The sequence below is a fragment of the Oncorhynchus nerka genome, linkage group LG9a (assembly GCF_034236695.1).
Source record: "Oncorhynchus nerka isolate Pitt River linkage group LG9a, Oner_Uvic_2.0, whole genome shotgun sequence".
Lineage (NCBI taxonomy): Eukaryota > Metazoa > Chordata > Actinopteri > Salmoniformes > Salmonidae > Oncorhynchus > Oncorhynchus nerka.
The window spans coordinates 7,061,372-7,082,968 of record NC_088404.1 but is presented as its reverse complement, the minus strand read 5'-3'; the positions used below and the strand labels follow the sequence as shown (position 1 = coordinate 7,082,968).

General features: G+C 42.9%; 1 protein-coding gene across 2 annotated transcripts in view; it reads right to left on the bottom strand.

Moving 5' to 3' along the window:
* Positions 1 to 21,597, bottom strand: part of LOC115118639 (tumor protein p53-inducible protein 11) — a 100,218-nt gene that overhangs the window by 70,925 nt on the left and 7,696 nt on the right. The window contains exon 2 of one of the 2 annotated variants that reach the window (XM_029647311.2): positions 3,217 to 3,332. The exons of the other annotated variant lie outside the window; for it this stretch is intronic. The gene's annotated coding sequence lies outside the window, so the exon portion shown is untranslated. The remainder of the gene's footprint in view (positions 1 to 3,216; positions 3,333 to 21,597) is intronic. 2 annotated transcript variants of the gene reach the window in all.

Here is a 21,597-nt window from a genome sequence, read left to right as displayed (position 1 = left end):
ATGTGATGCACGCAAAACACACAGGAGGAATCTAGTCATTATTATTGTGCCTGCCTGCCTGCCTGCCTGCCTGCCTGCCTGCCTGCCTGCCTGCCTGCCGGGGTGTGTTTTGATGCACAGAAGGAATCTAGCTCATTATCCTCAATTTCTCCGGAAACAACACTTTCAAGCAGAAAAACATGTTTTTTAAAAACCCTAGTTCGCATCACAAAACACCAAGATGAATGTGACACAGTGTGCTTTCAACATGACAACAAGAGAAAGCCCATTAGCCTGTAGAAGTGGAGTTTCCTTCCCACTCCCCCACTAGGGGTCCTACTACGACTAGATCTAGGTGTCCACTCCCCCACTAGGGGTCCACTCCCCCACTAGGGGTCCTACTACGACTAGATCTAGGTGTCCACTCCCCCACTAGGGGTCCACTCCCCCACTAGGGGTCCTACTACGACTAGATCTAGGGGTCCACTCCCCCACTAGGGGTCCACTCCCCAACTAGGGGTCCTACTACGACTAGATCTAGGGGTCCTACTACGACTAGATCTAGGGGTCCACTCCCCCACTAGGGTTCCACTCCCCCACTAGGGGTCCTACTACGACTAGATCTAGGGGTCCACTCCCCCACTAGGGGTCCACTCCCCCACTAGGGGTCCTACTACGACTAGATCTAGGGGTCCACTCCCCCACTAGGGGTCCACTCCCCCACTAGGGGTCCTACTACGACTAGATCTAGGGGTCCTACTACGACTAGATCTAGGGGTCCACTCCCCCACTAGGGGTCCTACTACGACTAGATCTAGGGGTCCACTCCCCCACTAGGGGTCCTACTACGACTAGATCTAGGGGTCCACTCCCCCACTAGGGGTCCCCACTCCCCCACTAGGGGTCCTACTACGCCTAGATCTAGGGGTCCTACTACGACTAGATCTAGGGGTCCACTCCCCCACTAGGGGTCCTACTACGACTAGATCTAGGGGTCCACTCCCCCACTAGGGGTCCACTCCCCCACTAGGGGTCCTACTACGACTAGATCTAGGGGTCCACTCCCCCACTAGGGGTCCTACTAGGACTAGATCTAAGGGTCCACTCCCCCACTAGGGGTCCTACTACGACTAGATCTAGGGTTCGAATGAAATAAAATCACTAGTTGTTCGTCAATTTACTGAATTGACAAACAAAAAAACATTTTGGGGGGGAACCCCCAGACTTAAAAATGGTCCGTTCAACAGTCTGTGGTCAGACCCATCAAGGTCTCTCTGGCGGAGAGATACACAGGAAAAGGGACCCATCAAGGTCTCTCTGGCGGAGAGATACACAGGAAAAGGGACCCATCAAGGTCTCTCTGGCGGAGAGATACACAGGAAAAGGGACCCATCGAGGTCTCTCTGGCAGAGAGATACACAGGAAAAGGGACCCATCGAGGTCTCTCTGGCGGAGAGATACACAGGAAAAGGGACCCATCGAGGTCTCTCTGGCGGAGAGATACACAGGAAAAGGGACCCATCAAGGTCTCTCTGGCGGAGAGATACACAGGAAAAAGGACCCATCAAGGTCTCTCTGGCGGAGAGATACACAGGAAAAGGGACCCATCAAGGTCTCTCTGGTGGAGGAGATACACAGGAAAAGGGAAATTACAACATCAGAAAACTGTTGCGTTGTGAAACGCAAACTTCCCGCTGTCAATGTCTTAAAGTGTAGTAAAAAAAGAAAAAATGTTTTTAAGAGACCCAACCTCCTAGCCGTGTGTAATAACACGCTAACAGGTCGATCAACATGCCATCCTCCTAGCCGTGTGTAATAACACGCTAACAGGTCGATCAACATGCCATCCTCCTAGCCGTGTGTAATAACACACTAACAGGTCCATCAACATGCCATCCTCCTAGCCGTGTGTAATAACACGCTAACAGGTCGATCAACATGCCATCCTCCTAGCCGTGTGTAATAACACGCTAACAGGTCGATCAACATGCCATCCTCCTAGTCGTGTGTAATAACACACTAACAGGTCCATCAACATGCCATCCTCCTAGCCGTGTGTAATAACACGCTAACAGGTCGATCAACATGCCATCCTCCTAGCCGTGTGTAATAACACACTAACAGGTCGATCAACATGCCATCCTCCTAGCCGTGTGTAATAACACGCTAACAGGTCGATGAACATGCCATCCTCCTAGCCGTGTGTAATAACACGCTAACAGGTCGATCAACATGCCATCCTCCTAGCCGTGTGTAATAACACGCTAACAGGTCGATCAACATGACATCCCGGTTCAACAAGCCATCCTGGTTCAACAAGCCATCCTGGTTCAACAAGCAGGCCCTCAGACGTAGGATCCAAGGCAGTCTAGTACCTGACGCACGGTAGTGCCCTAGTGACAGAGACCTGAAAGAGGGGCTTTTGTCAAAGTAGTGACAGGAAATGTGACACCAACTACATCATAAAATAGTTTTGCCTGTGCAGCGCATTCACCCCCCCCCACTCACCGCACCCCCTTCCCCTAATCCGCTCCCCCAACAGCGAGTCAGCCTCAAGGCCCACCAGAACTGGCCAATGCTTATTTCAATGAGCTTGTAGATCAAATAAATGATTGAATAACTTCACATGCTGCACTGACCTGTACTGTAGAATACTGGCTAATATAGTGAAGAACTGAAAGAGAATGGCTAGAGTAGAATCAAAGAGTGATTTACTGACTGTACTGGCTAGAGTAGAATCAAAGAGTGATTTACTGACTGTACTGGCTAGAGTAGAATCAAAGAGTGATTTACTGACTGACTGTACTGGCTAGAGTATAATCAAAGAGTGATTTACTGACTGACTACTGGCTAGAGTAGAATCAAAGAGTGATTTACTGACTGTACTGGCTAGAGTAGAATCAAAGAGTGATTTACTGACTGTACTGGCTAGAGTAGAATCAAAGAGTGATTTACTGACTGTAATGGCTAGAGTAGAATCAAAGAGTGATTTACTGACTGACTACTGGCTAGAGTAGAATCAAAGAGTGATTTGCTGACTGTACTGGCTAGAGTAGAATCAAAGATTTACTGACTGACTAATGGCTAGAGTAGAATCAAAGAGTGATTTACTGATAGAAATGTATGGAAGTTCCAGCCACTGAATGTCAACTATTGATACCACACAGTACAGGATTCTGAGGCAAGAGTAGAAATATGTGTGTGTGTGTGCGTGTGAGCGAGTGAGAGGAGACTTACTCAAATATAGGAACCTGGAGGGTCTGGGAGTGGGGTCCACACCTAGCTCCTAACCCAGTATGCAATGCCCTTCTCTGGACAGATATCCTGCCGTGATGGCACCCTGCAGAAATCACCTGTGGCGGAGAAAAAGAGAGAGAGAGAGAGAGAGAGAGAGAGTATAGCTTGTTTTTCAGTGTGTGGACAATCACTGTCTAACAGGAAGACCTGAAGTAACTAAACATGCTCCATGTAAAAAAAAGAAAACATGTGACTGACAGCTTCTGGAATGTCGCGGATTATTTTATTTTTTTTACATCTCTGCAAATTGTCGTGAGGCAACATTGTTTTCGTGACCATGTGAACGACAAGCATTCATGACGCGCTATGTACAAACGCTGCGTTTGACTGACGAGATGAACTCCTTCCCAACAGGATTCAGGAGTGAATCTTCAATCTAAAAATATGAAAAGGTTTCATTCCTCACATCCACAAGTGGAATAAAACCCAACAGTGTTGGAGAAAATAAACTAAGGCGAAACACAGCATGACAGAAAAAACCTGAGAGATTACTGACAACAAAGCCTGACATTTCAGCCAGTGACAGAGTCTGTTCTGTGCCACTGACGTTTCTGTCCGCTTTCAGCCTACGCCGGGAATATTGTGACGTTTCTGTCCGCTTTCAGCCTACGCCGGGAATATTGTGACGTTTCTGTCCGCTTTCAGCCTACGCCGGGAATATTGTGACGTTTCTGTCCGCTTTCAGCCTACGCCGGGAATATTGTGACGTTTCTGTCCGCTTTCAGCCTACGCCGGGAATATTGTGACGTTTCTGTCCGCTTTCAGCCTACGCCGGGAATATTGTGACGTTTCTGTCCGCTTTCAGCCTACGCCCGGGAATATTGTGACGTTTCTGTCCGCTTTCAGCCTACGCCGGGAATATTGTGACGTTTCTGTCCGCTTTCAGCCTACGCCGGGAATATTGTGACGTTTCTGTCCGCTTTCAGCCTACGCCGGGAATATTGTGACGTTTCTGTCCGCTTTCAGCCTACGCCGGGAATATTGTGACGTTTCTGTCCGCTTTCAGCCTACGCCGGGAATATTGTGACGTTTCTGTCCGCTTTCAGCCTACGCCCGGGAATATTGTGACGTTTCTGTCCGCTTTCAGCCTACGCCGGGGAATATTGTGACGTTTCTGTCCGCTTTCAGCCTACGCCGGGAATATTGTGACGTTTCTGTCCGCTTTCAGCCTACGCCGGGAATATTGTGACGTTTCTGTCCGCTTTCAGCCTACACCGGGAATATTGTGACAGGAATTGCCCTGCCTACTCAATGTTGTGTCTGTACACTTAAACTCTGCACTCTCTCATACTGTAGCGCTCTTAATTCTGCCTGTGCACCAGAAACGCAACGGTTTTTCGGTCACTGCTTCACTGGATGTTAATGCGTGTGTGTGTGTGTGTGTGGTCCAATCACAGATGTTACCGTGTTATTTGTGAAAAGCAAGAAGCTCTAGCCCATTGGATGTCAATGGAGACATCTGGGTTGTGAGAACACAAACACACAAACAACCCACCCAGGGTCCACATTACTGATCCCTGGTTGACCTGCTGACAACAGACAATGAAGAAATTAAAGATGAATGCCAGGAAGGAAGAAAAGCTCCCCCCCCATTCTCCACTTTCGCTCTCTCCTAGGCTCAGTGCAGTCAAAATCCTGTTTCTGTGTTACCATTATGTACAACAGCTGATAAAACGAACACTGTAAAAGTTATTATTATCAGTGTCATTTCCTGATGATTCTATTTTCCAAACAGCAACTAACAATTTAATATATATATATATATATATATATTTTTTTTTAATTGTGCCGAATACAACAGGTGTTGACTTTACTATGAAATACTTGCTTACGAGCCCCACCGATGCAGAGTTAAAAAAATAATAGTAGTAATACAATTACACACACACACGAACACCACAATGTGAAGCTATATACAGGAAATATCAGATCAATGTGCAGATGTACGAGGTATTGGAGGGAGATACGGACTTGAAAAGGCAGGGTAAAGAAACTTCAGGATAATAAATTAAATAGTAAAGAATGTAGAAGCAGCAAATTAAGAGTAAAAGTGTGTGTGTAGTTAGTGTATGTATGTTGATTTTGTGTGCGTAAATGTAGTACACACACACACAAAAAAGTATTTAGTCAGCCACCAATTGTGCAAGTTCTCCCACTTAAAAAGATGAGAGGCCTGTAATTTTCATCATAGGTACACTTCAACTATGACAGACAAAATGAGAAGAAAAATCCAGAAAATCACATTGTAGGATTTTTTTAATGAATTTATTTGCAAATTATGGTGGAAAATAAGTATTTGGTCACCTACAAACAAGCAAGATTTCTGGCTCTCACAGACCTGTAACAACTTCTTTAAGAGGCTCCTCTGTCCTCCACTCGTTACCTGTATTAATGGCACCTGTTTGTACTTGTTATCAGTATAAAAGACACCTGTCCACAACATCAAACAGTCACACTCAAACTCAAAATTGTAGACCTGCATCAGGCTGGGAAGACTGAATCTGCAATAGGTAAGCAGCTTGGTTTGAAGAAATCAACTGTGGGAGCAATTATTAGGAAATGGAAGACATACAAGACCACTGATAATCTCGCCCGATCTGGGGCTCCACGCAAGATCTCACCCCGTGGGGTCAAAATGATCACAAGAACGGTGAGCAAAAATCCCAGAACCACACGGGGGGACCTAGTGAATGACCTGCAGAGAGCTGGGACCAAAGTAACAAAGCCTACCATCAGTAACACACTACGCTGCCAGGGACTCAAATCCTGCAGTGCCAGACGTGTCCCCCTGCTTCAGCCAGTACATGTCCAGGCCCGTCTGAAGTTTGCTAGAGAGCATTTGGATGATCCAGAAGAAGATTGGGAGAATGTCATATGGTGAGATGAAACCAAAATATAACTTTTTGGTAAAAACTCAACTAGTCGTGTTTGGAGGACAAAGAATGCTGAGTTGCATCCAAAGAACACCATACCTACTGTGAAACATGGGGGTGTAAACATCATGCTTTGTTTTTCTGCCAAGGGACCAGGACGACTGATCCGTGTAAAGGAAAGAATGGGGCCATGTATCGTGAGATTTTGAGTGAAAACATCCTTCCATCAGCAAGGGCATTAAAGATGAAACGTGGCTGGGTCTTTCAGCATGACAATGATCCCAAACACACCGCCCGGGCAACGAAGGAGTGGCTTCGTAAGAAGCATTTCAAGGTCCTGGAGTGGCCTAGCCAGTCTCCAGATCTCAACCCCATAGAAAATCTTTGGAGGGAGTTGAAAGTCCGTGTTGCCCATTAACAGCCCCAAAACATCACTGCTCTAGAGGAGATCTGCATGGAGGAATGGGCCAAAATACCAGCAACAGTGTGTGAAAACCTTGTGAAGACTTACAGAAAACGTTTGACCTCTCATTGCCAACAAAGGGTATATAACAAAGTATTGAGAAACTTTGTTTATTGACCAAATACTTATTTTCCACCATAATTGGCAAATAAATGTATTAAAAATCCTACAATGTGATTTTCTGTTTTTGGTTGTACTAATTTATTGCCATCGGGGCCCACCGGTATAAGTGCTAAACTGCTTACTGACTGTACACTAACGTTACTGCATGATTGTCACAGATTTAGTAATGAGTTACTAGTTCTATTAGCTTGGGGACAACGATGTAGGCTGTGTGTAGCAGTTATGACATGGCTTGGAAAGTTTTTTTTTTTTTTTAAATCGCCTGGTCACATACAGTTGATGTGTTGTGCATTGAAGTCCACAAGCAAAGGGAAAAGGTGAGAGGAGGAGAGTGCATAGATGGGAGAAGGAATACAACGTGGCTGCTATGAAAGTGAATTGTGTTTACGCCTGACCAGGGGTGTATTTACCATGCCGATTCTGTTGAAAAACATTTATTTAAAAAAAAACGGAAGAAATCTGAACAAAAACTGATAAACACACCTGAATTTGTCCAATAGAAACTAAAGATTACACCCTAGATCAGCAAGATGCAGGCAAGAGTGCAAGGCAGTATTGAATGTGTCACTCGGTCATCTTGATTGCTTTAATTCCTCTCTACCGGTGTGCACCTACGTTGTAAACTTTCATTCATTGTCAAGGTTGAGGCAACCTCATGATGGGTGTAGGGAACATTAGAGTACAATGTAGTAGCCTAAACCTGTCGACGTTACACTGAACTGGGTGAATAGAAAATGAATGACAGTAGCCTAAACCTGTCGACGTTACACTGAACTGGGTGAATAGAAAATGAATGACAGTAACCTAAACATGTCGACGTTACACTGAACTGGGTGAATAGAAAATGAATGACAGACGTCCAATATGCCGTAATAGAAATAAGGCCCTTCTCCAAAAGATAAAAAGCTAGTCCTCCCTCATCTTAAACGGCACCAACCGCCCCTGGACTCGGTGATCATTAGTCATGTAATGCCTGGTGATGTCACTATCAGGAATAACACTTTGTATCGTCTTAAATGAGAACACCATTACTCAACAACACTAAAATAAATAAGTGTAATATGTGTGTGAATTCAACATTGTAAAACATGGCTCAGATATGGTATAGCCTTTTGCTATAGAAATATGTGCACTTGTGTGACTCATAAAGGATACTGTAGTAACCATAGCTGTGGTTTCCCACTCTGGGGTGATGGCCTGTCACTGTTAAGTGCAGCGCCTTCACAAGGTATTTAACCCTTTGACTTTCCACATTGTACTGTGTTAGACAGAATTTAACATTTCTTGAATTAAAAAAATTAATTGTCACTGTCGTCACTAGCCCATAATGTCGAAATTGATATATTTTTAGTTTTTTACACATTAATTAAAAATGAAATGTCTTGAGTCAATAAGTATTCAGCCACTTTGTAATGGCAAATCTAACATTTCAGAAGTAAAAATGTGCTTAACGAGTAACATAAGACATTGCATGGACTCACTGTGTGCAATAGTGTTTAACATGATGATTTTAATGAATGGTATGTTCCCCCAGAGAGGTTTCCCCAATTCCTCATTAAGGGCACCTATTGGTAAATGGGTTAAACACACACTTTATTTTATTTTTTTAAAGGCGACATTGAATATCCCTTTGAGCATAGTGAAGTTATTAATTACACTTTGGATGGTGTATCAATACACCCCAGTCACTACAAAGATACAGGCGTCCTTCCTAACTCAGTTGCCGGAGAGGAAGGAAACCACGAGGCCAATGGTGACTTTAAAACCGTTACAGAACTGAATGGCTGTGACAGGAGAAAACTGAGGATGGATCAACAACATTGTAGTTGCTCCACAATACTAACCTAAATGACAGAGTGAAAAGAATGAAGCCTGTAAAGAACTAAAAAAATATTCCAAAACATGCCTCCTGTTTGCAACAAGGCACTAAAGTAATTCTGCAACAAAAAAAAAAATTGGTAAAGCAATTCACTTTTTGTCCTGAATACAAATATTTATGTTTAGGGCAAATCCAATACGACACATTATCGAGTACCACTTCACATATTTTCAACCATAGTGGTGACTGCATCATGTTATGAGTATGCTTGTAATCGTTAAGGACTGGGGAGTTTTTCAAGATAAAAAGAAACTGAATGGAGCTAAGCACAGGCAAAATCCGAGAGATAAGCAGACTGAACCTGGTTTTCCAACAAGCACTAGGAGAAGAATTCACCTTTCAGCAGGACAATAAGCTAAAACACAAAGCCAAATATACAAGAAGTAGCGAGTTTGTTTAGACTTAAATATATGGCAAGACTTGAACATGGTTGTCTAACAAATTATCAACAACAAATTGAAGAATTTTTTTTTTTTTTTTTTTTTTAAATGGGCAAATATTATACAATCCAGATGTGCAAAGCTCGTAGAGATTTACCCAGAAACACTCACAGCTGTAATCACTGCCGAAGTTGATTCTAACATGTATTGACTCAGGGGTATGAATACCTACTTAAATTAGATATATTTATGCATTTAGTTTTCAATACATTTGCAAACATTTCTAAAAACACGTTTTAATTTTGTCATTACGGGGTATTTTTGTGTAGTTTGGTGGGGGGAAAAACGATTTCATCCATTTTGAATTCAGGCTGTAACAAACTGTGGAATAAATCAAGGGGTATGAAAAGTTTCTGAAGGCACTGTAGCTCTCTGTAGCCCTGGATTGTCCATCCATATGTAGTAAGAGTAACACAGGGTGAATTGGCCAATTCATTGACAACTTTGACTTGCTTATATAGAACGGACACTACCAGTTTGCTGAAATGCGTGCGAGAGGGGGAAGTTGGTAACGTGGCTCGAGCACTTTCACGGAGGTGCTGAAACCCCCTATTCTTCTCAACCACTGAGAATGGATGCATATCCGTGGCTATAAAACATAGCTGCAGCTCTTGTCATGTCTTTGATTTCTTTGGCCCGGTCAGAATCAGATGCTTGAATACAGAGGGGAGACCACGTTTGGTTGTTTTTGGCGTTTCCGTTTTTTCTCCAGCGGAGGGAATACTGGGGTGCTGTCGACATGTTTACGGCGACATGTTTGAGGTGGGAATACTGGGGTGCTGTCGACATGTTTACGGCGACATGTTTGAGGTGGGAATACTGGGGTGCTTGTCGACATGTTTGAGGTGTTGTCAGCTGCATAAAGTCATCTGGTGGAGGTAAATATACCCTCTGTCCATTGCCGTTTTAATCTACTAGGAAAACAAAATGTTTTCCAACTGGATATCTAAACGATGGCGAATCCTCTAGGTTTATTGACCCCCACCAGTTGCCATTGTACAGAACTAGTTCCCGGACAGCTTGAAAATGCACCAATTAAGATTTTAAATGTTTTGATTACAACGTGCCTATGCGGCTTCAGTTGTTTTAACGGAATAGCCGTTTTCATCTCAGATTTACTCAAGAGGCATATAACACAGCGTCGTCATAGCTTATCGGGCTTGTGTTTTCATTTTATTTTTTCATTCGAGTTCACAGTGCGGACCGAACAGAGGTCCCCGTACCGAACGGTTCGGTACAAAATACGTGTAACGGTACACCCCTAATAGTCGAGAGGGGCAGGTTTGGTGATGGTGAGTCAGGTTTGCATGGGTGGGGGTTTCAGTTTACCACGGTGAGATCACTGTACGGTAAATTGGTTAATAGCCCAATAACAAAGAGCTCCAAACCTCTGCCGGTAATAGCTAGTTTTCAGTTTTCCCTCCCCCAGTCAGACCAATCTAAAAGACAGGCCAAGCTAAAGTTTGTCCATTTTAAATGGAAATCTATTTCAGTAATGTACTTAATTGTTACCAAGAAATTTGATATTTATATAAAAACAGCTGCATTGGGCCTTTAAATCTAAAAAAAAAAAAAAAGAGTTAACAGAGTCCATGACGACAGAAACATAAACATAAGAAATACCCTGATGAAGACAGAGGTGTCATGAGGACACTGAGTTCCATACTGCACCATTCTGTAACATCCTACTGTCAAATTGGGGCGGCAGGGTAGCCTAGTGGTTAGAGCGTTGGACTAGTAACCGAAAGGTTATCGAGCTGACAAGGTACAAAATCTGTCGTTCTGCCCTTTAACAGGCAGTTAACCCACTGTTCCTAGGCCGTCATTGAAAATAAGAAACCCGACTTGCCTAGTAAAATAAAGGTATAAAAAAAAATAAAAAAAATGTTTAGTCTCATGTTCCAGTTTTACTTCGTTTGTACTTTTTTCTGAACTAAATTTTTTTTTATTTACATTTTTTAATAATAAAAAATAAATAAAAAAAATAAAATAAAAATAAAAAAAGAGTCAACCTCTCTCTCGTACTGTTAATGACCTGTTCCCTCACATCCTTAAAGTAACAAACAGAGGTGGGAGCAAGAAATTATAGTCACAAACATGTCAAGTCACAATGTCCCGAGTCTCAAGCTAATGTGTTTATTTCAGACTACTAAGACAGCACTTTTCATTAAAATTTTTGTCTTCAACATATTTTGATTATGTAATACTTCAATTTTAACAACAAATTCCAAATGCAAGTGCTCAGTAAATTAAATCCATTTCAATCAATTATGACAGACCAAAAAACACCATTAGACCTATGCTAGTAATCATTACTTAATGCCCCATTGCAAACTAAAAACGGTTCATATTCTTGATCACTAAACAATTTCTTTGGAGGTGCATACTTATAGAATTATGGCAATCCTCCCTCCGTACAATTTGACGTTTGCGATACACACGATTCTATACAGGTCCTTGCAAACGTTTTCACAGCCCTTGGATTCCTTCAAACGGTATTGTCACAAAGTTAATTTAATTAGAATTCATTTAAGTTGGATTCATTTTAAAGTGGAATGTGAAAGTGGAAGGAAAATGCTACATTAATTAAAAATAAAAATTTAAATGCAAAATAAATAACGCAAATAGTCGTTGATGAAGTATTCCCCCCTCCCTGACTCAATACGTGTTTGAGACACATTTGGCATACATTACAGCTGTGAGTCTTCTTGGTTAAGTCTAAGAGATTTGTATACTATCCCATTATCCTTTACAATATTTTCTTGCAAAGGTGGCCACTCTGGAAAATGTCCCTGTCTTCTTGGTAAGAAACTCCCGTGTAGATGTGGCCTTCTGTTTTAAGGTTATTGTCCAGCTGAAAGGTGAATTCCTCTCACAGCGTCTGGTGGAAAGCAGACTGAAGTAAGTTTAACCTCTAGGATTGTGTCTTTTGCTTAGCTCCATCCCATTTATTCTTATCCTGAGAATCTCCCCGGTATTTGCGGATGTCAAGCATTCCCATGCAAAAGACCACCATGCTTGGAAAAACAAAACAAAAATGGGGGGGGGGAAAGAAGAAGGAGGCAGTTACTCAGTGATGCGTTGCATTTGCCCCAAACTATAGGGCTTTGCATTTAGGCCAAAACATGTATTCCTATGCAGTGTTTTTTCTTTAGTATTCATTTAGTGCCTTGGTCGCATACATATGAATGTTTAGAAATATTTGTATTTCTCTTTTCGCTCTGTCATTCAGGTCTTTGTGTAGTTGATCCTCCCCCCCCATTGAACTCTGTAGGCGTTTTTTAAAACAACCAATGGTAACATCCCCTGAGCAGTTTCATCCCTGTCCTGCAACTCAGTTCAAAAGGACGACTGGATCTCAGATGTGTCTGGGTGGTTTAATACATCATCCACAGCCTAATTATTAACTTGACCAGGCTTAAAGCGATGTTCAGTCTGATCTGGTATGGTTACCAATCACTGCCCTTTTATGCGGGTTTCATTGAACCGGTGCTTGAAATTCAATACTTGACTGAGCTTACAGATGTACAGTGTATTCAGTAAGTATTCAGGCCCAGTCACTTTTACAACGTTAGACTTATTCTAAAATGGGTTCAATTGTTCCCCCTCTTCAATCTACACACAATACCCCATAATGACAAAGCTAAAACAGGTGGACATTTTTGCTAATTTATAAAATAAATAAATATATAAATAAATCACATTTACATAAGTATTCAGACCTTTCACTCAGTACTTTGTTGAAGCACCTTTCGGCAGCAATTCCAGCCAAGTCTTCTTGGGTATGACGCTACAAGCTTGGCACACCTGTATTTGTGAGAGTTTCTCCCATTCTTCTCTGCAGATCCTCTCAAGCTCTGTCAGGCTGGATGGGGAGCGTTGCTGCACAGCTATTTTCAGGTCTCTCCAGATATGTTCGATCGGGTTCAAGTCCAGGATCTGCCTGGGCCACTCAAGAACAAATCAGAGACTTGTCCTGAACCCACTCCTATATTGTCTTGGCTGGGTGCTTAGGGTGGTTGCCCTGTTGGAAGGTGACCCTTCACCCCAAGTTTGAGTGCTCGGGAGCAGGTTTTCATCGAGGATCTCTGTACATTGCTCCGTTCATCTTTCCCTCGATCCTGACTAGTCTCCCAGTCGCCGCCACTGAAAAACATCCCCACAGCATGATGCTGCCACCACCTTGCTTCACCGCACGGATAGTGCCTGGTTTCCTCCAGACATGATGCTGCCACCACCATGCTTCACTGCACGGATAGTGCCTGGTTTCCTCCAGACATGATGCTGCCACCACCATGCTTCACTGCACGGATAGTGCCTGGTTTCCTCCAGACATGATGCTGCCACCACCATGCTTCACTGCACGGATAGTGCCTGGTTTCCTCCAGACATGAAGCTGCCACCACCTTGCTTCACTGCACGGATAGTGCCTGGTTTCCTCCAGACATGATGCTGCCACCACCATGCTTCACTGCACGGATAGTGCCTGGTTTCCTCCAGACATGAAGCTTGGCATTGAGGCCAGAGTTCAATCTTGTTTTCATAATACCAGAGAATCTTGTTTTTCATGGTCAGAGTCCTCCAAGCAGGCGGTCATGTCCTTTTTTTTACTGAGGAGTGGCTTCCGTCTAGTCACTACCATAAAGGCCTGATTGGTGGAGTACTGCAGAGATGGGAGAATGTTCCAGAAGGACATCTCCACAGAGGAACTCTGGAGCTCTGTCAGAGTGATCATCAGGTTCTTGGTCACCTCCCTGACCAAGGCCCTTCTCCCCTGATTGCTCAGTTTGGCCGAGCGGCCAGCTCTAGGAAGAGTCTTGGTGGTTGCAAACTTCTTCCATTTAAGAATTATGGGAGGCCAGTGTTCTTGGGGACCTTCAATGCTGCAGACATTTTTTGGTGTAGGTATTAATGCCTCTGTGTAGCCGTTAGCGACAACCTTATTCTGATTGATGGAAAGGCTTCCCCCAACACCTTCTCAACTAAATGTTATCTACAAGTAGGCTATGCATACTTGGCATAACGCATCAATCCAGGGTATTTTGTTTGGAAAACTCTAATCACGTGCCTTTTTAAAAACACAACTAAACAGCCTCTTGCTAGGTGGACACTTGAATTAATTATTTTTTCACCATACCTCGAGATTGGTCTCCTGATGTGGACATATAAAACATCAAATTTTCCTATTAAGAAAAAAAGTGGATGAGAGAAACTGGGAAAATTATGAAACCTGAAAATACAAACAAAAAAATTCGGAAAACTAAATGGAATTATTCCAAAAATAACAGATTTTATAGGGTTTATAGAAAGTGGATCATTTTGTACATGTATTCAACTGCACGTTTGACCAATTCCAGTCCTAAGGTCTTTTTTTTCTTCTCATTACAAAGAATCCATATGACGGATAACCGTCCCAGTGACGGAGAACTGTGTAGGTGACCGAGAAAGGCAACAGAACTCTTGGCGACAGAATGGTCAGAAAGCCATGGTCAGTGGAGACTCAAATTTAGTTAACGGGGTCACCATCTGCTTGGTCTGCGCCGCCGCTGCCCAGGAGAGCATCCGCCACTGCCCAGGAGAGCGTGCGTCGAGACCAGGAGAGCGTGCGCCGCTGCCCAGGAGAGCGTCCGCCGCTGCCCAGGAGAGCGTGCATCTTGGCATCAAAAACTTGGACAGCTGCTTGTGCTGTCCAGGCCAGTCTGCAGTGATGTCTGAGCCTCTGGGACAGCCATGCTACTGTTGGCAGACCAGCAACAAAGCAACAGAGCCCAGACACTGACTCTCAACCATCTCAGCTATCACTGCAGTACAGTTGTGTCCAGTTGGCTGTATGGCCTTTGGGTGGTGGACCATTCTTGATACAAAACAGGAAACTGTTGAGCGTGAAAAACCCAGCAGCTTTTCAAATAGAAAGGTTTAGAACTTGTGAAATGTGTGTGTGTGTGTGTGTGTGTACACTCAGAAAGTATTCAGACCCCTTCACTTTTTCCACTTTTTGTTTCGTTACAGACTTATTCTTAAGTTGATTAAATTGTTTGAAAAGGGGAAGGGGTCTGAATACTTTCCGAATGCACCGTATACAGTATAGACGTGTGCATCTGACGGTTCTGACTTAACATATATGGACGACTACCCAGGTGTCTGGTTAGACTGTAAACTCTCCTTACAGACTCACATTAAACATCTCCAATCCAAAATTAAATTGAGAATCGGCTTCCTATTTCGCAACAAAGCCTCCTTCACTCACGCTGCCAAACATACCCTCGTAAAACTGACCATCCTACCAATCCTCGACTTCGGCGATGTCATTTATAAAAAAAAAAGCTTCCAATACTTTACTCAGCAAATTGGATGTAGTGCTATCACAGTGCCATCCGTTTTGTCACCAAAGCCCCATATACCACCCACCACTGCGACATGTATGCTCTCGTCGCCAAACACACTGGCTCCATGTCATCTATAAGTCTTCGCTAGATAAAGCTCCACCTTATCTCAGTTCACTATAACACCCACCCGTAGCACACGTTCCAGCAGGTACATCTCACTGGTCATCCCCAAAGCCAACACCTCCTTTGGCCGCCTTTCCTCACAGTTTTCTGCTGCCAGTGACTGGAACAAATTGCAACAACAAAAAAAGGAGACATATCTCCCTCACTGACTGTTATGAATCCCTTTGGCCCTGCAGTCTAGGCGGGGGGGGGGGGGGGGACCCGTAACATCATGCAAATTATAACAGTGAGAAGGGAGCAGCGAGAACAAAAACCACAGAAAACTTCAATCTACCGTCAAACACTATTGGTTTATTTTTAAACACACGGTAAAGAGGGGGTGGGAAAAGGGGCTGAGCTGGACGGACCCAAGGAAAGAAAGAAATATCCCAAAACACCCCTAAGCTAGATGATTCAATACAGCTAACTACCTAACCAATCAAATACAGCGGGTGGTCCGCCCAGTTCTAACTAGGGTACTTAGACAAAGTATTCCTACGTGTACTGTAGGTCCATGGGCGACACCCCCTTTCCCCACCATCAAACAAACACCATAACAAAACTCACAGGATAACAGACAAAGTGCCATGTAAAAACAAAAGAGAGATCTCTGCATACAAAGAGAGAGAGAGAGAGAGAGAGAGAGAGAGACAGAGACAGAGACAGAGAGAGAGAGAGAGAGAGAGAGACATGGGGGAAACAACAGAATGGCTTTTTAAACCAAGGGAAAGGGGATGTGATTGGGTAATGGAAACAGGAGATGTGTCTTCAGATGAATGACTTGATTGGGGAATGATGATTGGTGACACCTGTGAATAGTGGAGAAGGAAAGAAAATACACACAGGATACACACACAGGATACCTGTATCCGTAACACTTTAAACATCAGTTATCTGAGCAGCTCACTGATCACTGCAGCTGTACACAGCCCATCTGTAAATAGCACATCCAATCTACCTACCTCATCCCCATATTGTTTTTATTTACTTTTTTTTGCTCTTTCGCCCACCAGTATCTCTACTTGCACATCATCATCTGCACATCCATCACTCCAGTGTTAATTTACTACTATGGCCTATTTATTGCCTTACCTCCTCACTCCATTTGCACACACTGTATAAAGACTTTTTCTATTGTGTTATTGACTGTATTTTTGTTTATCCTATGTGTAACGGTGTGTTCTTTTTTGCTTTATCTTGGCCAGGTCACAGTTGTAAATGAGAACTCAACTGGCCTACCTGGTTAAATAAAGTTGAAATTAAACCAATTAAAATCTATCCGTGAGTCTCTGGGATGACTGAGGGCTGAGTGGCTCCCTGCACTGCATCAGTAGCCCATCATAGCCGACTCTAGAGGCCGATCTGAATCAAACATCTGCAGTACTGCACTTCCTTTCCACGGTGAGAGATTAACAGTGAGAGATGCCAACCACAATCTCAACCAGTCGTCCTGTGTGCCTTCCTTTGTACGCGCTAGAACAAAAAGGTTATGAGTTTCATTTCCACAGGGATTACAAACTAAGAATAGCTGCATCACTGTACCGTAAGTCACTTTGAATGAAGCCAACACTACAGAAAGACCAAATGAATGTCAACCATAGCCCATCACTGCCAGATGCTTCCATCTACTCTACACCCAACCATTTCCATGAAGATAAAAACCTCTCTGCAGCTCCACACCATCAACTGAACCCCCCGGGGCAAACACCTACCACTGAGAAGCCTATCTTCTATAGCCAACCATTTAAAAATCAGACTCACTGTTGCAGAAAATGTATCGTAGTCCACTGAGCAATATATATTCATGTGGGTATCGTAGTCCACTGAGCAATATATATTCATGTGGGTATCGTAGTCCACTATATTTTACACGTGGTGAGCTATGACCCCATTGGAATCTACAACATTATGATGATAATCATGTTGACAAGTGCCTCATTGGCTGGTTCCCATTCGAAGAAAATTCTGCCTTCAGGATACCCTTTGACAAGGACTGTTCCTCACAGATCTCTAAGGATTTAAAGCTGCAATCAGTAGTTGAAACAAAGCATTCTCCCGGTCACTGTTTTGGTGAGGGATGGGGCTGGAGAAATGTAACCACAGTCAAATTTAAAAGAGCTATGGATGCATGATATCAAAAGTATAGTTTTAATATTGAGGCTATACAGTGTTTGTTTAAATTCACTTTGTTCACAAACATTGGAGTAAAACAAGCTTATATGATATTTTGGGTTCTGATGGAGTGTGATAGGTGAACTAAAAATGCATCATTAACTATATTAATATATATTAATTAATTAATTATATAACTATATTCTTCAAGAATTAAAAAGGGTACATATCATATTTATAAAAATCCCAAAATGCCCATTTAATATTTGCAGCAGCAAGATGGAGGACATTTGTCAATAGATTATAATAATCTCCCTGGTCAAATAGCCCTTACTAAGCCTAGAGGTGTGTTGGGTCATTGTCCTGTTGAAAAAAACAAATGATAGCACAAACCAGACAAGATGATGCATCACTGCAGAATGCTGTGGTAGCCATGCTGGTTAAGTGTGCCTCGAATTCTAAAATAAATCACTGTGTGTTACCAGCAAAGCACCACCACCTCCATGCTTCACGGTAGGAACCACACATGCGGAGATCATCCGTTCACCTACTCTGCGTCTCACAAAGACATGGAGGTTGGAACCAAAATTTAAAATTTGGACTCATTAGACTAAAGGACAGATTTCCACCGGTCTAATGTACATTGCTTATGTTTCTTGAGCCAATCGAGTCTCTTCGTCTTATTTGTGTTCTTTAGTAGTGGTTTCTTTGCAGCAATTCGACCATGAAAGCCTGATTCACACACTCTTCTGAACAGATGATGTTGAGATGTCTGTTACTTGAATTCTGTGAAGCATTTCTTTGGGTTGCAATCTGAGGTGCAGTTATCTCTAATGAACTTGTCCTCTGCAGCAGAGGTAACTGAGTCTTCCTTTCCTGTGGCGGTCCTCATGAATGCTAGTTTCATCACAGCGCTTGATGGTTTTTGCGACTGCACTTGAATAAACTTTCAAAGTTCTTGAAATTTTCCGGTTTGACTGACCTTCATGTCTTAAAGTAATGGACTGTCATTTCTCTTTGCTTATTTGAACTGTTCTTGCCATATGGACATGGTCTTTTACCAAACAGGGCCATCTTCTGTATACCAACACCACCTTGTCAAAACAACTGATTGGCTCAAACACATTAAGGAAAGAAATTCCACAAATGAACTTAAAGCACGCCTGTTAATAGATAGATACTATGGAACGCCGTTTGGGTCTTTGTGTGTCAAAAAGATACAGTAGTACTGTCAAAGCTGTACAAAAAAAACTCAAGCAAACAAGCAAACAACTGTCCACGAACGATGTATACCGTGTTGGTAATAAAGCATCATTTCTTCGACCACAACTTCTATGGGAGCTAGCTTTAGTTTGGTACCTAGCTAGCACTAATACAACCAGCCTGAAAACAATTAATAGAAAATGCAGTCATTTTCATTATTCTTAGCAATGTTTTAGGAATCCTTGTGAGTAAGTATTCCCTAGGTGGCCACTTGTTCAATTTCAATAGGCGAACAACTTCAGTTCATGAAAATAAATAGCTAGCCAGCTACTTATCCCTGTTGCCCAAAGCTAACTTCATCTGGCTAGTGAGGCTTGACCGGACTGGGTTGTGAAGCTAGCCACAATAGTGGAATTTACGTTTTTTTCTTCAAAATAAAAGATTGTCATTGGCAGTGATGCAAATGAATACAAATAGTAGAATTATGCCATACTTTTATTTTGAAGGCTAACTGCAAAGTCTACTATTGTGGCGAGCTTCACATAGATGGGTCCGACTTTATAAAATAAGGTTATTTTAGATGACACCTAGATTATGTCGTTTTGCCATGTTTTTGGGGGTAGAACATCGTTTGCATCCATCAGCTAGCTAGCGTTTATTTTTGTATGACCAGCACTGTAGGTGCGCAGACAACTTTACCAGCATCATAGCATAGCATGATGCAATAAATCGTTGTGACAAATGAAATACAAGTGATAGTGTAATGAATGTGCAGTCATTCAGGTCCTGATTGGTCAACAGGCAATTCAGGTCCTGATTGGTCAACAGGCTTATTTGAGACATCAAATAGTGTTATTTGACGTGTATCTTGTTTGACACGCAAACAGTGTTCCGTAGAAATCCTGGTTGAGAATGAAAACGACTGAACAATGAAACAGCACAGCAAGTAAGTGAAAGAAAAAAGGTTGATGTTTTACTCGTCATGGGGACATAAATAAATGCCAACAAAATAACTTTTTGGTCAGTGTGGTGTGTCTGTGTGTGATGTGACCTTCATTTAACTAGGCAAGACAGGTAAGAACAAATTATTATTTACAATGACGGCCCGGATGACGCTGGGCCAATTGTGCGCAGCCCTAGGGGCTCCCAATCACAGCCGGATGTGACACAGCCTGGATTTGAACCAGGGACTGTAGTGACGCCTCTTGCACTGAGATGCAGTGCCTTAGACTGAGTGTTTTAACTATTTAACTGTACTAGAATGTTTTTTTTGTGTTTTTTTTTTAACGCCGCAAAAACTTTAAATAGTCGGAAAATAACAGATATCGGTATATCGAGCAGAAATATATCAGTGCACCACTACTGGAAATTGCTAGAGATCTCACGTTAGGATATTATCAACGATATTTAGGTGCCGATACAATACGTATATGAGATTCTCAATGTATTGGGATTTGAATGGCACACATACACAACCCATGTCTCAATTGCCTTAAGATTTAAAAAAATATATATTTATTTATTTTTTATCCTTCTTTAACCGGTCTCCTCCCCTTCATCTACACTGATTGAAGTGGATTTAACAAGGGACATCAATAAGGGATCATAGCTTTCACCTGGTCAGTCTATCATGGAAAGAGCATGTGGACCACGTGTCAAACTCATTCCACTGAGGGCCGAGTGTCTGCAGGGTTTTCGTACTTGATTGATGAATTAAGATCACTAAAAGGAACTCCCTTCACCTGGTTGTCTAGGTCTTAATTAAAAGGAATTTGCGCCAACATCGACCAATCACGAAACACACCAGGCCTGTTTTCCCAGACACAGAGATTCTCAGTTGAAAGTGCTTTATTAGTCCAAGAATTGGCTTATATTAAAATAATTTGTGTCCCTTTTCGGGAAAATGTCTTAATATGTCTCCGGAACCACAAACCAGCCCCCCTTGACTTAGCCTTTGTTTATAGGTCCAACGTTTACTGTGATGGAACCGTTGTCATGGGCGAAGAAAGGTTAAGGAGGGTGTTCGTTTCCCTCGGAGCAGGAAAACAGGAGACTACTGTTTGGCTCGCAACACAATCCCTGTGTTCAGTCAGCTGACATTTATGTAGCCGCTCGGCTTTTATACAAACCACACGCGCACACACACACACGGTAGGAACAGAGAAAGATTCCACTTTCAACAACTTCTCTTGCCAGGCATCTACTGTATACAGATGAGAGCAGCGATAGTTCCAGTAGCATCTCTATGTACAATATGCCAACATATTTGTAGAAACAAGGGAGTGATCTAAGGCTCACATTAGGAGAGAGAGAGAGAGAGACAGGAGGACACCCATCGAAACACACCCAAATAGTATGGTCCCTGGCTTTTACAGAGCAGGTCAAACCTATTAGGTTGCTTCAAGAAGTAGGTGGGGGGGGGGTGATCTTCGCACGCACACACAGAAAAGAGGCAGCTTAACCTGAATAGACACCATGCCAGGGATTCTTTAAAATAATTCTGACTTCAAGCTCAAAAAACTGTGCATACAGGGACAATACACAAATAGTCCCCGACATGCATCGGACACAGTCCCTATTCTCTTCCTCCTTCTGCAAGAGTGAATATACCATTCTGCCATGAAAGAGCCTGAAGCAATACTATTATTGGCCCCGCCTCAGCCCCTCTTAGGCGCCTCAGCCCCTCTTAGGCACCTCAGCCCCCCTAGCCGCCTCAGCCCCCCTAGCCGCCTCAGCCCCC